We start from the raw sequence: 23,003 nt of genomic DNA on the forward strand, positions 1-23,003 counted from the left end.
TAACCACAGACCTCGTCTTCTCCATCCTATATATCCAGTTCTTTGTAGCAATTATTTCTGAAGCTGCTACCAAGACAACCAACACCTCCAAGTAATTTTTTGGGATGGTGTCTTTCAGTAATCCTACAAGTACTATCTGGGGAGCACAAGGTAAATGAGTCTTATCGCTCCCATTATGGTGCTGAGGAGTGTGTTCCGAGCCTCCCACACTTATTGTCAGCATTGAAGCCTTTCCAACAGTTGAAGTTCAGCCACACATTTCCATGCCCTTGTGCCCTGGAAGGAAAGCTCAGAACAACCTATAAGCCTCCTTCAATGACTGATGCATGCGGAGCCGACTTGCATCCTCTTGCCTCTAATTTTAGTCCTGCGTTAAGGAGCGGCTTAGTTTGCTTTGATGCGGAGGTGGCACAAACGATGACCGGACCAGAGGGGCTTTAGTGAGGATGACTCAGGGCTGGCGGCTTATGCTGCAAAACCCTCTGAGCGTGGCCAAGGCTGGCCAATTTGGGGCCTTAACGTCTTATATTAAGGTCCCTTAATTGGACTAAGCCAGTTAATTCACCATATGGGGTTTGTGTGCTCCGCTGACTGACTGGTGAGTTTGCTGGCAATGCTCCCATCCTTCCCATTACCATCCCAAATACGGGAAAGTCAGCTGAGAGTTGGGCAGAAGGATTAAAGAGGGTTTGATTGTTACAGTTTAATAAAGGTAGCAGATGGTCTGACCTGAACAGGGCTAATGAGCTTCAGGCCAAAGGAGGCTTCGAACTGGCCAGCCATCCCAGAAGACCCACTCATCTTGAAGGGGGCATGGCAGTTCCCAGTGCAGCGTTTATATGCGGGGTTTCATGTCTGCAAGCAAACCACCACAACATGGCTCTTCTTCATCCTTACCTGTGCTTTGACTGTTTTGTATTTCTGAGCCTCCCTTGCCACTGAACTTTCATATGGAAAAGCAGAGGGCAGCAGCTAGTCACCCTCTGGGGCTTTCGGCATTTGCTGAATCCACGAAGCAGAGCACCCCTTCCTTTAATCAGGATCAGGGCTGGCCCACCTGTGGGGCAGACTGGGGCAGCAGCCTTGGGCCGCAGAATCCAGGGGGGAAGCTCCACCACAAGCCCCCTGCCCACCTGCTGCCTCCACCAACTGAGAAATTAGCAAAAGAGGCGGCAACCTCTCACAAGAACCCCATGGTATCTCGCCGGAAGCCACTGCTGCCACCGCTTCTGCTTGCTTCTCCTGTGTCGTCGCGGGCACTTAAGCCCTCTGCTGCCATCACCACCGCTAGAGAAGTGGCTTCAGCTTCCGGGTTCTCCTTCTCACTTCTCTGGATTCTGGTGAGATTTTGTAGGGCTTTCACTAGAGCTCGCCAGAGCTCAGACGGTGCAGCCCAAGCCACACAACCTAAGAAAGTGAGGCTGAATTCATCAGGGGGACAGAGCTGCCTTTATTTTTTGCCTCAGGGGGGCAAATGGGACTTGTTGTGCCACCCCTCATCAAGACAGCCCTTTCACTGTAGAGTCTAGTGTTAAAAATGCTTCTTATGGTGCGTTTTGGCACTTGCTGTGCCACAGCCCATTCGTACATTGCCACATTAGCAGGTGCATAAATGAGTGTATTTTCAAGTATCTGTATGTACCATATAGAGTTCAGCTGGGATCAAATGCTCTGGAGAAGAAATTGCTGTGTGGAAAGCTTTGCCACCAAAGGGATTCTGCCTTGATCCCTTTTGACCCAATTTTGCAAATGTGTGCCAGTAATAACACAGAGCGAGTCGAAAGTTGATATGCCTTCTTCATCTATGCATTCTAGCCATGAGTTTCTAGTGCAGGAGTGGGAAACCTTTTTCTGCCCCTCATGCTCACTTGGGCAGCTTCCAGGGGCCACATGCCAGTAGCAGTTGGGGCCAGAAGCAAACGTGGGCAAGGCAATTCCTTGCAGCCACCCAGACATCGAGTTTTTGGCACACCTACACCTCTCCACCTTGCATGTTGTTGTTGTTGTTGCTGTTGTTTAGTCGCTTAGTCGTATCCGACTCTTCATGACCCCCTGGACCAGAGCACGCCAGGCACTCCTCTCTTCCACTGCCTCCCGCAGTTTGGTCAAACTCATGTTTGTAGCTTCGAGAACACTGTCCAACCATCTCATCGTCCGTCATCCCCTTCTCCTTGTGCCCTCCATCTTTCCCAACATCAGGGTCTTTTCCAGGGAGTCTTCTCTTCTCATGAGATGGCCAAAGTATTGGAGCCTCAGCTTCAGGATCTGTCCTTCCAGTGAGCACTCAGGGCTGATTTCCTTAAGAATGGAGAGGTTTGATCTTCTTGCAGTCCATGGGACTCTCAAGAGTCTCCTCCAGCACCATAATTCAAAAGCATCCATTCTTCGGCGATCAGCCTTCTTTATGGTCCAGCTCTCACTTCCATACATCACTACTGGGAAAACCATAGCTTTAACTATACGGACCTTTGTTGGCAATGTGATGTCTCTACTTTTTAAGATGCTGTCTAAATCCCAAGGAGCAGACAGAGGGGCCTGGAGGACTCTATTTAGCTCCTTGGCAAGAGGCTGTCCATCTCTGTTCTAGGGTCATGGCACTTGCAGGTGGGTGCCTAAAACAGTGAGGAACGAATGTTCTGCTTCAAGTTTAAGACTCCACTGCCTGGGAATCCCCCCAGGAAGCCAGACTAAAAGGGGAGGGGTCCCAGTGTTTCTCTACAAGGAAATTTTGGAGTCACTCTTGAAGGAATCTGATTTTCTAGATCCAAGCACACCACTTCTAGGGGGCTGAGGTTTCTTCGGCCCCCTCAGTATTTCTTGGAAGGGGGCCAGGAGGAGGAGGCCAAGCATGGAGCCAAGTGTGGCACAGCTTCAACGGCTGGCTCCTCCAGAGAGCTTGGCCTCCTTCAGATGATGCGATGTCACACACACGTTGCATGATGTGCATGATGTCACATGTGTCAACATGCTTTGACCCCCTCAATCTTAGGGGCAGCTTGGTGCCTCTGTCTATCAGCCTTTCTCCACCTGTGGGTCCCCAGATGTTGTTGAACTACAACTCCCAATACCCCTAGCTAGCAAGGCCAGAACTCAGGGATTATGGGAGTTGTAGTCCAACAACATCTGGGGACCCACAGGTGTAGAACCACTGGTCTAGATCCTTTTCAATCAGGATTTAGGCCCAGTTCTGGCCCCAAAGCTGCTTTAGTTTTTTATTAGCTCTGCCAGAAGAGAGACGGGGAAAATATGACCTTGTTAATTCTCCTCAGCCTCTCAGTGGCTTTTGGTACCACCAACCGCGGTATCTGTCAGTAGCTGTCCAAGTTAGGGGTGGGTGACATTGCTTTTTGGTGGTTCTGGTCCTATTTGATGGCCATTTCCAGAGGGTGATGTTTAGGGAGTGCTCTTTGGCCCCTTGTAGTCTTCAGTGTGGGGTTCCTCAGAGTTCAGTTTTATCCACTATGCAGTTCATCGTCTACATGAAACTTCTGAGTTGTGTCATTCAGAGTTTTGGAGTACAGTGGTACCTCAGGTTAAGTGCTTAATTCGTTCCGGAGGTCCGTACTTAACCTGAAACTGTTCTTAACCTGAAGCACCACTTTAGCTAATGGGGGCCTCCTGCTGCCGCTGTGCCGCTGGAGCCTGATTTCTGTTCTCATCCTGAAGCAAAGTTCTTAACCTGAAGCACTATTTCTGGGTTAGCGGAGTCTGTAATCTGAAGCGTATGTAACCCAAGGTACCACTGTATGTTGTCAGCAGTATAATGATGACACACAGTTCTCCTTTACACTTGCAGGTGAGGCAGTAGAAGTGCTGGACCAACAAACTGAAGCTGAATCCAGATAGGATCGGCTCTATGCCACTGCAAATAAAACATTTTAACTGTGTTATAAAGTGCAATATAAAAATGTGACACTAGATGGCGACAGTGAGCTATGCAAAATTCAATGTATTTTTCAAAACATTTTTTATATGTGTGTAGATTCCACCATTGTTAATAGGCGGTTCCCTAGATGATGGATGGGAAGTTGCCTGGTCTTGGTGGGGTTACACTCCCTCTGAAGGAGCAGGTATACAGCTTGGGGTCCTTCTGGATCCATTGCTGTCACTTGAGTTACAGGTGGCCTCAGTAGCCCAGCTGCACCCTTATCTGGACATGGATAACCTGACATCTGTTTACTATACTATACTATAATTATGAAGTGTCCTGTCTCTGCTGGTTGCGGGAATGGGTCTTATTAAAAAATACAGATTTATTAGATTTAGAGGGTAGTGGTAATAGATTTTGGGGGTATGTTTATTTGTGGTATGAAAACATAAGTCCATAAGGGATTCCTGAACCATTTGATAAGAAAATCAATCCACGAGGTATGGGACAGATATAAGAATCTATTAGAATGAAGAACACTATGGTGGCTCTCTCCACTGGAAGCAATTTCAGTTAAAAAAGTAAATATGAGAGGCAAGTGGGGCACCTATAAAGACTTGTTAAAATAAATTATTATTATTATTATTATTATTATTATTATTATTATTATTATTATTAATTTATATCCCGCACTCCCTGGCCAGGGCCGAGCTCAGGTCGGCTAACACCAAATATAACTTACAATAAAAAGTAATAGAAGAAAAACAACAACAAACAAACAGTTAATTAAAATACAGTGGACGCTCGGGTTGCGAATGTGACCTGTGCGGGAGGCATGTTTGCAACCCGCAGCGCTGCGTCTGCGCCCATGCGGGTTGCAATTCAGTGCTTCTGCGCATGTGCGACCGCCGAAACCCAGAAGCAATCCGTTCCGGTACTTCCGGGTTTCGGCACGTTCGTAACCCAAAAAAACGCAACTTGAAGCGTCTGTAACCCAAGGTATGACTGTACGGCTTAAATTACAGCTTAAAAAACAGCTTAAATTGCAGCCTCATTTTAGTAGTAGCTCATAAATCAAGACCATAAAGGGAGGAAACATCAGATATTCATCCGAGCCAGCTATCCATGCTGGTCCTATGTGGGCCAGCAAAAAAGCCAAGGGAAAATATGTTATGTAGTGAAGTTTCACCCTGGGCCAGCAGGGGGACACTGTATATAGTTTTCACTCAGGTCTGTAGATAGTTTTCACTCAGGTCCACGTCAGTTATTTTAGGCGGGAAACTCTGGGTTGTTGTTGACAGCCGGCTGCCTACAAAAGCAGACCGGCTGAGCTGTTTGCTGTTCAGTTCTGTCCAGCTTGCAAGTAAAGAGCTGCTCTGGAGAAATCGCTGTGTCGTCTGCTATGTTCGCCCACAACTTAACAAAATATATATGCCAAATCCCACATAAGGGGTCAAAATGAGTCCAAGCCAAAGGCCAGGCGGAACAGCTCTGTCTTGCAGGCCCTGCGGAAAGATGTCAAGTCCCGCAGGGACCTGGTCTCTTGTGGGAGAGCATTCCACCAAGTCGGGGCCAGTGTTGAAAAGGCCCTGGCCCTAGTTGAGACCAATCTAACCTCCTTGAGGCTTGGGACCTCCAAAGTGTTGTTATTTATGGACCTTAAGGTCCTCTGCGAGGTATACCAGGAGAGGTGGTCCCGTAGGTACGAGGGTCCTAGGTCACTAGGGCAGGAGACCAATTAGAATTGAAAAAAATTGAGGATATTAGACTGTTAATGGATTGGCTTCAGTATCACCAATTAAATGATGTTGACAAGGTTGACAAAAAGAAAGGTTTTGATACAATGAGATTGAGGTTTGAAATAGATCTGTTGGAAAAGAATGTGGAAGTGTTATCAAAAATGTACAAATGTACAAATAGAATGGCATACGAAAGTTAAGGCAGTGATGATACATTGGGCTAGAGACTTTGGATATAATACCCAACTTTCATCCTGGGAAAAGTAATGGAAAGAGGAAATAAAATTTACTTCATGCTGTTTGTTGAAAGAAAACTATGTGAAAATGATGTATTGTTGGTATCTAACACCGAGCAAAATTGCTAAAATGTGCAAAACAAGTTCTAAAATGTGTTGGAAATGTAAAGAAAAAGAGGGCACTTTCTACCACATGTGGTGGACATGTGGTAAAGGCTTTCTGGGAAATGATATATAATGAGCTAAAGAAAATATTTTAAAATACATTTGTCAAAAATCCTTTTTCACTGGGTATAATAGGTGAAGAGTTGCCAAGAGAAGATTTAACAAAAACATTGTATGTAACAACGCAGCAATAATGCTACTAGCCAAAAGATGGAAAGAAGGAGAAGTACCAGCAAAGGAAGAATGGCAGATGAAACTGATGGAGTATGTGGAGATGGCGAGACTGGCAGGGAAGATCCGAAACCAGGAGGATCAAGTATTTTCTAAAGACTGGAGCAAATTTGTAATTTATTTGAAAGACCACTGTGAACAGTTAAAATCTTTGGCAGGGATGTAAAGACACTTGTAATGTGAAATTCTTTATGGTAATTATGGTTTTATAATAGATTGATAAGGGTAAAAGATGCAATAAATTTAATCTTAATGACGGAACCCATAGAGGGAGGAAAGGAAGTCTAAGGGTTCGAAAGAACTCTGTATTTTAATGTTTGAAATGGTTTTGTTTTATATGTACTGTATAAAATTTTTCAAAAACCTAATAAAATTTATAAACAAACAAAGAAACATCTGTTTACTATGCTCTGGTAATCTCTAGGTTAAATAACTGCAAAACATTATACATGGGGGTGAGTCTGAAGATGGTTTGGTAACTTCAATGGCTAGGTTGCTCATAGAACCTCCTCTCAACATATTAATGAACCCCTTCCCTGCAATCATCATCTGAGACTCTTCTTTGTGTGCCTCCTCCATGGGAGGTCCGAAGAGCGGCAACACGAGAACAGGCCTTCTCTGCAGTGGCTCCCCATTTGTGGAATGCTGTCCCCAGGAGGGCTCACTTGGTGCCTTTGTTACAGATCTTTAAAGGTAAAGGACCCCTGACCCTTAAGTCCAGTCACGACTGTTAAGTCCAGTCCAGACTCTGGGGTTGCGGCGCTCATCTCGCTTTATTGGCCGAGGGAACCGGCGTACAGCTTCCGGGTCATGTGGCCAGCATGACTAAACCGCTTCTGGCAAACCAGAACAGCGCACGGAAACGCCGTTTACCTTCCCACTGGAGTGGTACCTATTTATCTACTTGCACTTTGACGTGCTTTCAAACTGCTAGGTTAGCAGATCTTTAGGTGCCAGCAAAATCATTCCTCTTTTCCCAGGCCTTTGGCTAATTCAGCAACCTATGATGTTTTAACAACTGTGTGTGCTGGGGGGATATTTTTTGGTTTGTGTTTTGATACTGTAAACCGCTCTGTGATGCCCAGATGAAGGGCAATATAAAATAATAATAATAAATATAAATAAATAAAATTTTGGAGAGCCAAACTAAAGCAAGCCAGTTCTGGAACCTTTTGATTTCTTTTTGCAAACCAAGTAGCCGCTTTGGGTGTGTGCATCATAAAATGGCATTAAATTGTTAGTTGTTTCACTCATTATTGCATTTTTAATGCTGGGGAGTGGAAGAGGCAATTGTGGGATATTCTTGCTTCTGATGCCTAAATAACTTCACCAGCTTTGGGATATTATGCACCTTGACTTGGGAAGGTGGAGAAACAATTTCATAAACAACAAGATGTCTTGGGCTAGTCCTGATTCTCGGATACAGCACTGTGAGCCAAGTTCCTCTGATATTTATTGTCCCCATGACTTCAGGAGTCTCTCTCTCTCTCTCTCTCTCTCTCTCTCTCTCTCTCTCACACACACACACACACACACACACACACAAACAACAACAACAACAACAACAACAACAACAACACAAACACCAGTTCATGAAGGCTAAGCAATCCCTATTTGCTTCTGGGTTCACATCACAAAACAAAATGCAAAGCACAGATTTTTTAAAAGTGGATGGTTCTCATGGCTTGGTATAGCCTACAGTGAGCTGGAGACATCCATAGGTTTTGGACTACAATTTTCATCATCCGCATCCAGACAGTTGTAGTCCAAAATGTGGTTCTATGTTCAAAATGCTAACTAGTTGATGCTGCTGCTGTTCTTGATTTTTGTTTTTATGGTTGAATCTTTATTGTACAGTTTTATTCTCTTAACTGTTTGCCACCTTGGGAGTTAAAAGATGCAATATGAGTGGTTTCAGATGGTGTTTATGGGGGGGGGGAGGAATCAGTGCCTCATGTATAAATGAATGAATGAATGAATGAATGAATGTAGCATCAAAATGCTGGCTTGTATATTTCCCCCATTTAATCTGGATGTGCTCTTTCTGTGGAATATCCAATGGGGGGGGGCACACCAACCTGTTGCCCACAACCACATTTGTGATATGAAGCCCCTATCTGGAAGCACCCTAAATCTCACAAACAAACAGGTAATTGCAAAGAATGCTTTATTGAAGTGGGCTTGCAAGTCAACAGCACTAAAAAACAAAGAGGAGGGGTGGTATTTGCCTCTTGGAAGCTTGGTTCCCCTGGGTACAAAAGCTTCTGTTTCCCTATCAAAGGGATTGTGAACATAGTTTATCTGCAAGACTCCAGCTGTGTTATCTCTGCAGATTTATCTAGCTATGTGAGCTCCCCAGCAACCCACCCCCCAAATACCCCTTTCCACTGCACCAGGTGCCAGACAGGATCATTGTAAGAGTAGAGAGGGGGAATCTAATACATCAAAATGAAACCAATTCCTTAAATTGCACATCCTTAATAGGTGTGTGTTGCTCACAGCTGCATTCCACAAAGTGTTCTCCAACACATTGGGTGTGCCTAAAGAGAGCATAGCTGTCCTTTCCCACCTGAGTTAGCATTTTGGTTTGATGTGGAGCTAGATTTCCCTTCTAACCCCCAACCCTACGACAACAACAACAACACCTACTGCTACACACAAATTTCTCTTTCCTGCACAAAAATTACTGCATATTGAATGGCTCTGACATGTTTGTATTTAAGGACATTTCAGCCTCTGCCTTTCTGCCTAGCAATGTGTGGGCTAGTGGCATAATATCACTGCTCTACCTCACAGGATCATTGTAAGAATTATCTCTGCAATGTATGTAAATGTGTTATAAATGCTACTAATTTGTGTTATATAATTTGTTACTTCTAATATTGTACTTTCTATAATGGAGAGGTTTGGAGAGCTGCCAGCCGAGGGTGATGAACTGGCCACCCACTTAGCTGCACTTGAGCTGGCCTAGGTGATTTATTTGTGGCGTCTTCCATGCATGGCACAAAGCAGCTAGAAGGATGGGATCCAAAAAGTGTTTGGGAAAGAGTAGGAAGAAGGCTGATCGCCGAAGAATGGATGCTTTTGAATTGTGGTGCTGGAGGAGACTCTTGAGAGTCCCATGGACTGCAAGAAGATCAAACCTCTCCATTCTTAAGGAAATCAGCCCTGAGTGCTCACTGGAAGGACAGATCGTGAAGCTGAGGCTCCAAGACTTTGGCCACCTCATGAGAAGAGAAGACTCCCTGGAAAAGACCCTGATGCTGGGAAAGATGGAGGACACAAGGAGAAGGGGACGACAGAGGACGAGATGGTTGGACAGTGTTCTCGAAGCTACCAGCATGAGTTGGACCAAACTGCGGGAGGCAGCGGAAGACAGGAGGGCCTGGCGTGCTCTGGTCCAGGGGGTCACGAAGAGTCGGACATGACTAAACGACTAAACAACAACAAGTATCGTGGTCTATCTTTGTTTGGGAAATTATGTGGAGATTCTTGACTCCTACCCAGTGGTGGAGCATTCCCCGCCCACCCGCTGTGGGGGCAGGGCATACCGCTGCAGCGACCCCCAACCACTGGCCAGCGACCTTTGAGGGGCACATCCACGACACTGTTATAAGAACTTAGGGTCTCAAATATATAAATTAAATGTTCATAAATTTACAAGGCAAACACATACATAAGTATATAAACCATGTGTCTGAAATAGTACAGGAGAGCAAACCTGAAACCATGTTGACTCTCCCAAATTGACCTCAAATTTTGAAGGAAATGGGAAAACCTCTCCATTGTCTTGTGCTTACCTGTCTTTAGGGCGTCTTTGTGTATGAATAGGGTAGGGTGAGCCTGTGAGCTGGATTCAGGAATTAAAGTATGGACCATCACAAAGAATGGCCAGGCTGCCCAGGTGAAGCAATCGTGACCATTATCACTATCCTGCCAGACAGGATTTGTGCTGTAGCCCGCCCCCTGTGATGTATTTCTGCTGCAGCCCGCCTCCTTCTGTGATGTATGCATGATGTTTTTGGGGGTGGTCTCTGGCTACAGGGTGGGAAACTTCAAAAGCCTACATAAGGGCTTGCGCACCATTGTTCTGGGTTCTGCCTCTGCACTGCGCCTGTTTAGCCCACTGATTGAGTGGGCGGCAGGGTCCGCAAGGTTCGTGGGCTGGATTAATGAGCCCGGTGGGCCGTATCCGGCCCGTGGGCCTTAGTTTGACGACCTCTGGTCTTATACAGTATATATATAGTGGATATTCGTGGGTGTACCAGGCAGGTGTATAAACCACATGCAGGTATGTAACCCACATGTCTGAAACCCACAGAAAGGTCCTGGGGCCATTCAGGATGACCTCAAATATTTATCTGCAATGTCGAAGGAAATGGGAAAAAACCTCCCCATTGTCTCTGTGCTCACAAATCCTGCCTTAAGGGCACATTTAAGGTGTGAATAGGGTGAGCCTGTGACCTGTGACCGGATTATAATAACAAAAGAGTGGCCAAAACCCAGATAATGCAGTCAGGTAACCTGCCAGACAGGAGATGACACACTCAGGATTTTGCTTTAGACCGCCCCCTTTGATATATGTATGATGTTTCTGGGGGTGGTCTTGAGTTTGAGGATGGGCAATTTCAAAAAGTCTATATAAGGGCTGGCACACCTTTGTTCTGGGTTCCTCCTCTTTCCTGCTTGTGGTGAGGAAGGACCCTGCTGCAACCGTTTTAATAAAGATCAGGCTTACGAGCTGCTTTGCGTCTCGATATTCTCTGGTTGGCCTCTGTTATTTCTCCTACTGATAGAGAACCTACAAAAGGACTCTACAGTGGTTACCTCTGGTTATGTACTTAATTAGTTCTGGAGGTCTGTTCTTAACCTGAAACTGTTCTTAACCTGAAGCACCACTTTAGCTAATGGGGCCTCTCGCTGCTGCCGCACGATTTCTATTCTCATCCTGAAGCAAAGTTCTTAACCCGAGGTACTATTTCTGGGTTAGTGGAATCTGTAACCTGAAGTGTATGTAACCTGAGGTACCACTGTATATGGGCTCTTAAGTACCTCATAAGGGAAAAGGAGCAGTTTTTTTCTCATAACATTGTTGACTGATGAAGTCTCTGCATTCCTGCTCTGGCCAAAAAGGACATTAGGTTGGTGAAGCCTGACCGAAAGCATGGCCACAAAGAGACAGGCTTATGCCCTCAGGTTGCCAAGGAGCAATTAAGTACAGGGATGCTTTAGCAATCCAGTTTCTGTGCATTAATAATAATAATAATAATAAATTTTATTTATATCCCGCCCTCCCCAGCCGGAGCCGGGCTCAGGGCGGCTAACAACAATCAACAATCAAACAATCAAATATTCACACATTCTAAAAATATTACATTATAAAAATCAATTAAAATCAAATTAATGGCAACTAATTAAGCAAGATTCTAAGCAGGTTGCCAGAGGAGGGAGTCAGGCTGCGCCCTGACCAAAGGCCTGGTGGAACAACTCTGTCTTGCAGGCCCTGCGGAAGGATGTCAGGTCCCGCAGGGCCCTAGTCTCTTGTGACAGAGCGTTCCACCAGATTGGAGCCGCAGCCGAGAAGGCCCTGGCTCTAGTTGAGGCCAGCCTAACCTCTCTGAGGCCTGGGACCTTGAGGATGTTATTATTTGCAGACCGTAGGTTTCTCTGTGGGGCATACCAGGAGAGGCGGTCCCGTAGGTACGGGGGTCCTAGGCCGTATAGGGCTTTAAAGGTTAAAACCAGCACCTTAAACCTGATCCTGTACTCCACCGGGAGCCAGTGCAGCTGGTATAGTACCGGTTGAATGTGATCTCGCAGCGAAGACCCCATAAGGAGTCTCGCCGCGGCATTCTGCACCCGCTGGAGTTTCTGGGTCAGTCTTAAGGGCAGCCCCACGTAGAGCGAGTTACAATAATCCAGTCTGGAGGTGACCGTCGCATGGATCACAGTGGCTAGGTCAGGGCGAGAGAGATAAGGGGCCAACTGCTTAGCTTGGCGGAGATGAAAAAATGCCGCCTTTGTTATAGCTGTAATCTGCGCCTCCATAGAGAGGGAGGTATCGAAGATTACACCCAAACTCTTAACGGACGGTGCTGGCACTAGTTGCACCCCCGCAAGAGATGGGAGTTGCCCCCTCAATCCCATATCATCCCGCCCCAGCCAGAGGACCTCTGTCTTCGAAGGATTTAACTTCAACCGGCTCCCACGTAACCATCCAGCCACAGCTTCCAGACATCTCGCCAGTGTATCGGGGGCCGAGTCAGGATGGCCATCCATCAACAGATAGAGTTGGGTGTCATCGGCATACTGATGGCAACCCAGCCCAAAACTCCGGACAAGCTGGGCGAGGGGGCGCATAAAGATGTTAAAAAGCATCGGGGAGAGAATCGCACCCTGAGGCACTCCACACACCAAGGAGTGGCGCGATGACAATTCCCCCCCGAGCGCCACCCTCTGTCCCCGACCAGAGAGAAACGAGCGCAGCCATTGAAGGACTGTGCCCTGGATCCCCACGTCGGCAAGGCGGTGGTCCAGGAGTTCGTGATCGACCATGTCGAAGGCTGCTGACAGATCTAGAAGGATCAGCAGCCCCGACCCGCCTCGATCCAGCTGCCTACGGAGATCATCTGTTAGGGCGACCAGAGCCGTCTCGGTCCCATGACCAGCACGGAAGCCAGACTGGAATGGATCCAGAGCAGATGTTTCATCCAGAAACCTACCAAGCTGTTCAGCAACCGCTCTCTCAATCACCTTACCCAGGAATGGAAGATTCGAAACCGGGCGGTAATTGGATAGATCTAAGGGATCTAATGATGTTTTCTTTAAGAGCGGACGCACCACTGCCTCCTTCAGTTCCCCTGGGAATATCCCGGTGCCAAGGGACAAATTGATGATATCCCCCAGGGGGGCCCGCACCTCGTCTGGACACGCTCTAATCAGCCATGACGGGCACGGGTCAAGAGGACAGGTGGTGGGCTTTCCAGCTTGGAGGAGTCTGTCCACATCGGCTGGAGATATCCGGTCAAAATGGTCCAATACTGAACCCGAGGACAGTCGAGGGGCCTCCAGTTCCTTTATTGTATCCAAATTGGCAGGGAGGTCATGGCGGAGCAACAGGACCTTCTCCGCAAAAAAGCTCGCAAATGCCTCACAGCTGTATGTCAGATTGTTATTTAAATTTGGCTGCCCTTCAAGGGACGTTAAAGACCGAATTATACTAAATAATTGCGCCGGGCGAGAGCTAGCGGATGCAATGGAGGCCGAGAAGTAAGACTTCTTAGCGGCCTTCACAGCCATCTCATAGGTTTTCATAAAAACCCTATAAGATGTTCTTGAGGCTCCGTCACGGGCACCCCGCCATACTCGCTCTAGCCGTCTGAGGTCCCGCTTCATTTTCCGAAGCTCCTCGGTAAACCAGGGAGCCCGGTTTCTGCGGGGTCGCAGAGGGCGCTTAGGTGCGATCTCATCGATGGCTGCCAGGAGCTGGGTATTCCAGCCCTCAACAAGCTCAGTCACTGAGTCGCCAGGGAGAGCAAGGTCCCGCAAGGCTTGACGGAATCTATCAGGGTCCAACAGCCTCTGCGGGCGAGCCCAAATCGGCTCGCCACCTAAGCAGGGTGGGGGTGGAAAGTCAATCCTGGCTTTCAGAGCGTAGTGATCAGACCATGGCACCTTCATCGAAGGAGACATGATCACATCTATACCGGCACCAAAGATCAAATCCAGCGTGTGGCCTGCTTGATGTGTGGGGCCCGAAACAAACTGGGAGAGCCCTAGTGTCGCCATGGAAGACACCAGGTCCAGAGCCTGTGAGGAGGGAGCGGCATCAGCATGGAAGTTGAAGTCTCCCAATACCAATAGGTTGGGGAACTCCAAGGCCCAGCCGGCCACCGCCTCCAGCAGGCCTGACAGGGTGGCTGCTGGTGCGCTAGGTGGCCGGTACACCAGCCAGACAGCCAAGCTCTCCTCGGAGCCCCACACTAGGCCAACACATTCAATGCCGGGGATCGATGGCGATGGTAGAGCCCTGAAAGAACAATCTTCCCGGATTAATAATGCCACCCCTCCCCCCCGGCCCACAGTCCGTGACTGGTGGAGGACAGAGAAACCCGGGGGCGCCATCTCTCGTAAGGTAACAGTTACCCCTTCGCGCACCCAGGTCTCCGTCACACAAGCCAGGTCGACCCCCTGCGAGGTAAAGAAATCTCGCAGGGTGGCGGTTTTGTTGCCTATAGACCTGGCATTGCACAACACCAGTGAAGGAGGTGAGTAATCCTTGCTCACCCTACCCTCGTCTCTCGGGATGGGGCGCAGATTGGAAGGGGTACGAGCATATCCGTATCTCGATCCCCTTCGCTTATAACATCTGCCCCCACCGCCATACCTCCCTCGCCCCTCCACGGTAGCAATCCCAAGCCTCATAGTAACCTCCATTTACAAAATAGAAAAACAAAACAACCAAAAAACAATTGTGCCCAAACACAAACCAATCCCCACCCCACTCAATATCCCACCCCAAAACAGAACAAGATAAAACAAAACAAGAATACATAGATAAAACCCACCATTCATGGTGGTACAACAAAATAAGCAATAAAAACACGTTTAAAACACATTAAAATATATAAAACATCTTTAGCATTTGCTGCAGCAGCACCGTCCTTATCAGGGAGGTGAGCCTGGGCCCCACCCCCTAGGCCAGATGGAGTTAGCCTAAGGAGGGAGAGGCCTTACACTCCAAGCACTCACGATGCAGCAGCAGCAATGTCCCTGGCCTCAATGAGGCCTCTTAAAGCCGTGGCGAAGGTGAGCCTGGGCCTCGCCCCCTAGGCCAGGTGGAGTTGGCCTGAGGAGGGAGAGGGAGAGGCCTTACACTCCAAGCACTCACGATGCAGCAGCAGCAATGTCCCTGGCCTCAGTGAGGCCTCTTAAAGCCTTGGCGAAGGTGAGCCTGGGCCTCGCCCCCTAGGCCAGATGGAGTTAGCCTAAGGAGGGAGAGGCCTTACACTCCAAGCACTCACGATGCAGCAGCAGCAATGTCCCTGGCCTCAATGAGGCCTCTTAAAGCCGTGGCGAAGGTGAGCCTGGGCCTCGCCCCCTAGGCCAGATGGAGTTAGCCTAAGGAGGGAGAGGCCTTACACTCCAAGCACTCACGATGCAGCAGCAGCAATGTCCCTGGCCTCAATGAGGCCTCTTAAAGCCGTGGCGAAGGTGAGCCTGGGCCTCGCCCCCTAGGCCAGGTGGAGTTGGCCTGAGGAGGGAGAGGGAGAGGCCTTACACTCCAAGCACTCACGATGCAGCAGCAGCAATGTCCCTGGCCTCAGTGAGGCCTCTTAAAGCCTTGGCGAAGGTGAGCCTGGGCCTCGCCCCCTAGGCCAGATGGAGTTAGCCTAAGGAGGGAGAGGCCTTACACTCCAAGCACTCACGATGCAGCAGCAGCAATGTCCCTGGCCTCAATGAGGCCTCTTAAAGCCGTGGCGAAGGTGAGCCTGGGCCTCGCCCCCTAGGCCAGATGGAGTTAGCCTAAGGAGGGAGAGGCCTTACACTCCAAGCACTCACGATGCAGCAGCAGCAATGTCCCTGGCCTCAATGAGGCCTCTTAAAGCCGTGGCGAAGGTGAGCCTGGGCCTCGCCCCCTAGGCCAGATGGAGTTAGCCTAAGGAGGGAGAGGCCTTACACTCCAAGCACTCACGATGCAGCAGCAGCAATGTCCCTGGCCTCAATGAGGCCTCTTAAAGCCGTGGCGAAGGTGAGCCTGGGCCCCGCCCCCTAGGCCAGATGGAGTTAGCCTAAGGAGGGAGAGGCCTTACACTCCAAGCACTCACGATGCAGCAGCAGCAATGTCCCTGGCCTCAATGAGGCCTCTTAAAGCCGTGGCGAAGGTGAGCCTGGGCCCCGCCCCCTAGGCCAGATGGAGTTAGCCTAAGGAGGGAGAGGGAGAGGCCTTACACTCCAAGCACTCACGATGCAGCAGCAGCAATGTCCCTGGCCTCAATGAGGCCTCTTAAAGCCGTGGCGAAGGTGAGCCTGGGCCTCGCCCCCTGGGCCAGATGGAGTTAGCCTAAGGAGGGAGAGGCCTTACACTCCAAGCACTCACGATGCAGCAGCAGCAATGTCCCTGGCCTCAATGAGGCCTCTTAAAGCCGTGGCGAAGGTGAGCCTGGGCCTCGCCCCCTAGGCCAGATGGAGTTAGCCTGAGGAGGGAGAGGCCTTACACTCCAAGCACTCACGATGCAGCAGCAGCAATGTCCCTGGCCTCAATGAGGCCTCTTAAAGCCGTGGCGAAGGTGAGCCTGGGCCTCGCCCCCTAGGCCAGATGGACTTAGCCTAAGGAGGGAGAGGCCTTACACTCCAAGCACTCACGATGCAGCAGCAGCAATGTCCCTGGCCTCAATGAGGCCTCTTAAAGCCGTGGCGAAGGTGAGCCTGGGCCTCGCCCCCTAGGCCAGATGGAGTTAGCCTGAGGAGGGAGAGGCCTTACACTCCAAGCACTCACGATGCAGCAGCAGCAATGTCCCTGGCCTCAGTGAGGCCTCTTAAAGCCGTGGCGAAGGTGAGCCTGGGCCTCGCCCCCTAGGCCAGATGGAGTTAGCCTGAGGAGGGAGAGGCCTTACACTCCAAGCACTCACGATGCAGCAGCAGCAATGTCCCTGGCCTCAATGAGGCCTCTTAAAGCCGTGGCGAAGGTGAGCCTGGGCCCCGCCCCCTAGGCCAGATGGAGTTAGCCTGAGGAGGGAGAGGCCTTACACTCCAAGCACTCACGATGCAGCAGCAGCAATGTCCCTGGCCTCAATGAGGCCTCTTAAAGCCGTGGCGAAGGTGAGCCTGGGCCTCGCCCCCTAGGCCAGATGGAGTTAGCCTAAGGAGGGAGAGGCCTTACACTCCAAGCACTCACGATGCAGCAGCAGCAATGTCCCTGGCCTCAATGAGGCCTCTTAAAGCCGTGGCGAAGGTGAGCCTGGGCCTCGCCCCCTAGGCCAGATGGAGTTAGCCTGAGGAGGGAGAGGCCTTACACTCCAAGCACTCACGATGCAGCAGCAGCAATGTCCCTGGCCTCAGTGAGGCCTCTTAAAGCCGTGGCGAAGGTGAGCCTGGGCCTCGCCCCCTAGGCCAGATGGAGTTAGCCTGAGGAGGGAGAGGCCTTACACTCCAAGCACTCACGATGCAGCAGCAGCAATGTCCCTGGCCTCAATGAGGCCTCTTAAAGCCGTGGCGAAGGTGAGCCTGGGCCTCGCCCCCTAGGCCAGATGGAGTTAGCCTGAGGAGGGAGAGGCCTTACACTCCAAGCACTCACGATGCAGCAGCAGCAATGTCCCTGGCCTCAATGAGGCCTCTTAAAGCCGTGGCGAAGGTGAGCCTGGGCCCCGCCCCCTAGGCCAGATGGAGTTAGCCTGAGGAGGGAGAGGCCTTACACTCCAAGCACTCACGATGCAGCAGCAGCAATGTCCCTGGCCTCAATGAGGCCTCTTAAAGCCGTGGCGAAGGTGAGCCTGGGCCTCGCCCCCTAGGCCAGATGGAGTTAGCCTAAGGAGGGAGAGGCCTTACACTCCAAGCACTCACGATGCAGCAGCAGCAATGTCCCTGGCCTCAATGAGGCCTCTTAAAGCCGTGGCGAAGGTGAGCCTGGGCCCCGCCCCCTAGGCCAGATGGAGTTAGCCTGAGGAGGGAGAGGCCTTACACTCCAAGCACTCACGATGCAGCAGCAGCAATGTCCCTGGCCTCAGTGAGGCCTCTTAAAGCCGTGGCGAAGGTGAGCCTGGGCCTCGCCCCCTAGGCCAGATGGAGTTAGCCTAAGGAGGGAGAGGCCTTACACTCCAAGCACTCACGATGCAGCAGCAGCAATGTCCCTGGCCTCAATGAGGCCTCTTAAAGCCGTGGCGAAGGTGAGCCTGGGCCTCGCCCCCTAGGCCAGATGGAGTTAGCCTGAGGAGGGAGAGGCCTTACACTCCAAGCACTCACGATGCAGCAGCAGCAATGTCCCTGGCCTCAGTGAGGCCTCTTAAAGCCGTGGCGAAGGTGAGCCTGGGCCTCGCCCCCTAGGCCAGATGGAGTTAGCCTGAGGAGGGAGAGGCCTTACACTCCAAGCACTCACGATGCAGCAGCAGCAATGTCCCTGGCCTCAATGAGGCCTCTTAAAGCCGTGGCGAAGGTGAGCCTGGGCCTCGCCCCCTAGGCCAGATGGAGTTAGCCTGAGGAGGGAGAGGCCTTACACTCCAAGCACTCACGATGCAGCAGCAGCAATGTCCCTGGCCTCAGTGAGGCCTCTTAAAGCCGTGGCGAAGGTGAGCCTGGGCCTCGCCCCCTAGGCCAGATGGAGTTAGCCTGAGGAGGGAGAGGCCTTACACTCCAAGCACTCACGATGCAGCAGCAGCAATGTCCCTGGCCTCAATGAGGCCTCTTAAAGCCGTGGCGAAGGTGAGCCTGGGCCTCGCCCCCTGGGCCAGATGGAGTTAGCCTGAGGAGGGAGAGGCCTTACACTCCAAGCACTCACGATGCAGCAGCAGCATTCTGAGGTGAAATGAGTTGAGTGGAGCCAGTGCATGGTTAGGGTGTCAGACTAGGACCTGGGAGACCAGGGTTCAATCGCCATTTAGAGCTCACTTGGGCCAGTCACAGTCTCTCCACCTACCCTGGGAAGAAAAAACGGGGAGGGGGATTTACTCCACCTTCTTTTCCTTGGAGAAAAGGCAGGACATAAACAATAACAAATACATTGGGGTAAAATGCATTTAGGAATGTGTGCATTGTGGTAAAAATGTCTTTAAATAGATACATGAGCACACATGAACATGAAATTTATTACGGTCAGAGAATTTTCTTAACAAACTATATTGAATCGGGGATGAGCACACATTTTTATGCAGATTTTTTTAAGGAAAAGGTCTGATCCAGACCTTTTAAATCAAACATTCCACAATTTCATTATCCCCACCCCTTTTCAGCAATTCCTTAGAAATAAGGGTGTTCTTCTTTTTAACAGTGTTGGCCATAGCAAATAAATGCAAGATTCATTTTGATCTGCATAATTTTTACAACTTGCAAAATTTAGTTTTTCCTAAGGAGGCCCAGAACTTTCAGTTGTTTTTTAAACCACAGGCCTAGGTTTATAGTGGTTCCTAGCTAAGGGTTTGACCAATTGCTGAAAGGGGGCAGTTTGGGCTGAACTGCCCTCAGAGCCTCTCATCTTATCCTTATTCTTTCTTTAGCATGGAAAAGGCTGCTGTGGCCATCCCGGGTCCTTATTTCCTTTGTTGAACAAGTTTCTGTTTGCAAAGGCATAAAGAGTCCACCACAACTTTTTTTTTTAAAGGACTCTTGCTGATTTAGTGCCCATAGCTGTGTCTTCTTCAGCTGCTAACTCTTTGGGATTTGAGCTGTCTGGGACTTAGGCTTCATCTCCATGGGTTAACAAGGAGGAAAGCACAGTGAACATTCGTAACTCCCATTAGAGTTAATTTAATCCCATCATTGTTTAGATTGGATGCTGCAATGAGGTCACAAATGAGCTGAAGTTCTCTGGTGCCTTCTGATCTGTGCCGTGTGACCCTTCTGGTCTGGGGTGTAGGAAGTACCTGTTTGCACATGGCAGTAAGTAACCACTCAGCTGTGGCCCACCTTTCTGCTACCTGTGCTGTAGCCAGTTCTGATTCTGATTGAACATTTGGACAGCTAGCATTTAATGAGCTCCCAATAAAGGCAGTGTTTCTGACTCCTGCAGCTGAGTCCAGTGAGCAAAAGCAGGTCCTGTTGGAGCCCATATCTACTAGTCATGCTATCTGTGTAAGACTTTGGAGCAGAAGTCCAGGGCTCTATTCAACCACATTGTGAGGGTGGGGGATTGAAACAGCACTGACTCATCGCAATTTAAAGTAGAATGAGCTAAGACATATTGCCATATGAAAAGCCCCCACCCCACCCCACCTCATAAGCCCTTTAAAGCCCAGGCTCTGAAATGGCCTAACTACAGCACTTTTCTTATGTGTAGTTAGAATCTCCTTTCTTGTAACTGGAATTCATTGGTTGAAGTCCTACCCTCCAAAGCAGGAGAAAACAAACTTGCTCCATCTTCCCTATGACAGTCCGTAAGATATTTGAAGATGGGTCTCCAACTCCTCTCAGTCTCCACTTTTCCAGGCTAAACAAACACAAACTGTTCCTTATAAGACTTGATTTCCATACCCTTGATCATCTTGGTTGTCCTCCTCTTCACACCTTCCAGCTTCTTAAACCGTGGTGCCCAGAACTGGACAAAGGACTCCAAATTTGGTCTGACCAACACAGACTCTAGACTTCTGTTGGTGCAGCAGAACTTTACCCTTTTTCAAATTCATTTTGTTAGTTTGGGCCCAACACTCCAATCTGTTGGTTATCTCGAATCCTAATTATGTCTTTTGGGCATTAGCTACTCTTTCCAGTTTGGTGTCACCTGCAAATTTGATGACCGTCTCCTCAATTCCTTCACCCGTTGTTTATAAAGACATTGAATAACAGTGGGCCCAGGGCAGAACCCTGCCAAGCCCCACAGAATCACAGATTTGTGGGGTTGGAAGGGACCACAAAGTAATTAGTCCAGTCCCTTGCAATGCAGGACTTTCACCCAACATGGGACTCACACCCATGACCTTTGTCCCCCTTTTTTTCAGGATGGTGAGGAACCATAAATGAGCACTCTTTGAGTTCAGTCGGTCAACCAGTTACAAATCCACCTAACAGTTACCTTGTCCAGCCCACATTTTACTACCCCCGCATAAATATCATGGAAGACTTTGTCAAAAGCCTTGCTGAAATCCAGATACAGTGGTACCTCGGGTTAAGTACTCCATTTGTTCCAGAGGTCCGTTCTTAACCTGAAACTGTTCTTAACCTGAAGCACCACTTTAGCTAATGGGGCCTCCTGCTGCTGCCGTGCTGCCAAAGCACGATTTCTGTTCTCATCCTGAAGCAAAGTTCTTAACCCGAGGTACTATTTCTGGGTCAGCGGAGTACACTATGTCCACAGCATTCCCCAGTGAGAGGAACAGAAGCCTCCTGAACTCTCAGCACCCTTATCAAATTACAGCTCCCAGAATTCTCTGGGGGATGCAATGACTGTTTCCAGTGGATTCATTGCAATTTAAATGTAAGGCGTGAATTTGGCAAAAGAGAGCTATCAAACTTTTGGCCTGCCTAGTCCCTCTTCCCCATTCTAAATTTTTCTTTTAACTTCCTTTCATGAGATTCAATAATATCCGAACAGCAAGTTTATATTTAAAGAACAATGAAAGAAACAGGAAATGATTGTTTTTCAATAAATGTTGGGAAAAGATGAGTTAAAGTCCCTTTTTAGATTTTAAAATAAGAAATTGGGTAGATTCATGATAATATTCTGTATGTGCTTGAAAAGGGATAGGGTGAATCAGGCGTAATGCTATTTTTAATGTCCTTTTTGTCATTTTAGGTGCTGGTGCTTAGCTTAACATGGTTCTTTGTGGGCTCACACCAGTCCACCTGGTTCCTTGCTGTTACTCTACACCAGCGTTTCTCCACCTGTGGGTCCCCAGATGTTGTTGGACTACAACTCCCATCATCCCTGAGCTCTGGCCTTGCTAGCTAGGGGTGATGGGAGTTGTAGTTCAACAACATCGGGGGGACCCACAGGTGGAGAAAGGCTGCTCTACACCTAGATTACCCAGATGTTGCAACTCTCATCAGCCCCAGTTAGCATGGCCAATGATCAGGGATGATGAAAACAGAGGAGCCCAACAACATCTGGATGGCCTCAGGTTGGCAAAGGCAGCTCTACACTGGCTGGCAGTGGGGTTTTTTAGTGTTTCAGACAGGGCTTTCCCCAGCCCTCTCTGGGTATTTGCCCATATAACTTGATACTGTCTTCCCCTCTGGACCGTCTACTGAGACTTGATCCAGCAGCACTACCACCACATGAAAGTTTGATAAAATCAATTTAAGAATGTGCAGCTTATCCAAGCATGGAGATGTAGTGAAGAGAACAGCTTCAGTCTTTGTTTTTATTTATTTATTAAAAATATATTTATATATTGCTGTATCATAAAAATATAACACAGTGGTTTACAACAATACAAAAACACAAAACCAGACAGTAAAATCATAGACAGTTAAAAGCAAAAGCAAAAACCAAGGAACGAATGGCCGCATGGCAGAAGTTGTGGAATGTGGACATGTTTACAACATGTTATATACACTGAAGGAAAACTGCATGAAAATGATGTACAGGTTGTATTTAACTCCTAGTAGATTGGCAAAAATGCATAAATCAAAACCAAATACATGCTGGAAATGTAAAGAAAAAGAAGGTACTCTCTACCATATGTGATGGTGTTGTAAAAGAGTAAAAGCTTTCTGGGAAATGATTTATAACAAATTGAATAAGATGTTTAAGATCTTTTAACAAAAAACAGAAGCTTTTTTTTTTTTAGGAATAGGAGGTAAAAAGATCTAAAAAAAATTGTTTATGTATGATGCAATGGTATGGTTTTTGCCCAGAGATGGAAAGAAGATGTAGTACCAACTAAGGAAGAGTGGCTAATAAAATTAATGGATTATGCCGAAATGGCAAAATTAACAGGTGTAGTAAGAAACCAAGAAAAAGAAGAAATTATTAAAGATTGGGGAAAATTTGTGGAATATTTGAAATATTCATGTGCTCATTAGCAGGACTAAGATAAAACTAGCAGTTAAAACAGATTATTATGAGAAACTAAGGAATAACAAAGATGAAGTCCTACAGAAAGTACAGTATGAAAA

Source organism: Podarcis erhardii, assembly GCF_964252035.2.
Source record: "Podarcis erhardii genome assembly, chromosome: Z".
Lineage (NCBI taxonomy): Eukaryota > Metazoa > Chordata > Lepidosauria > Squamata > Lacertidae > Podarcis > Podarcis erhardii.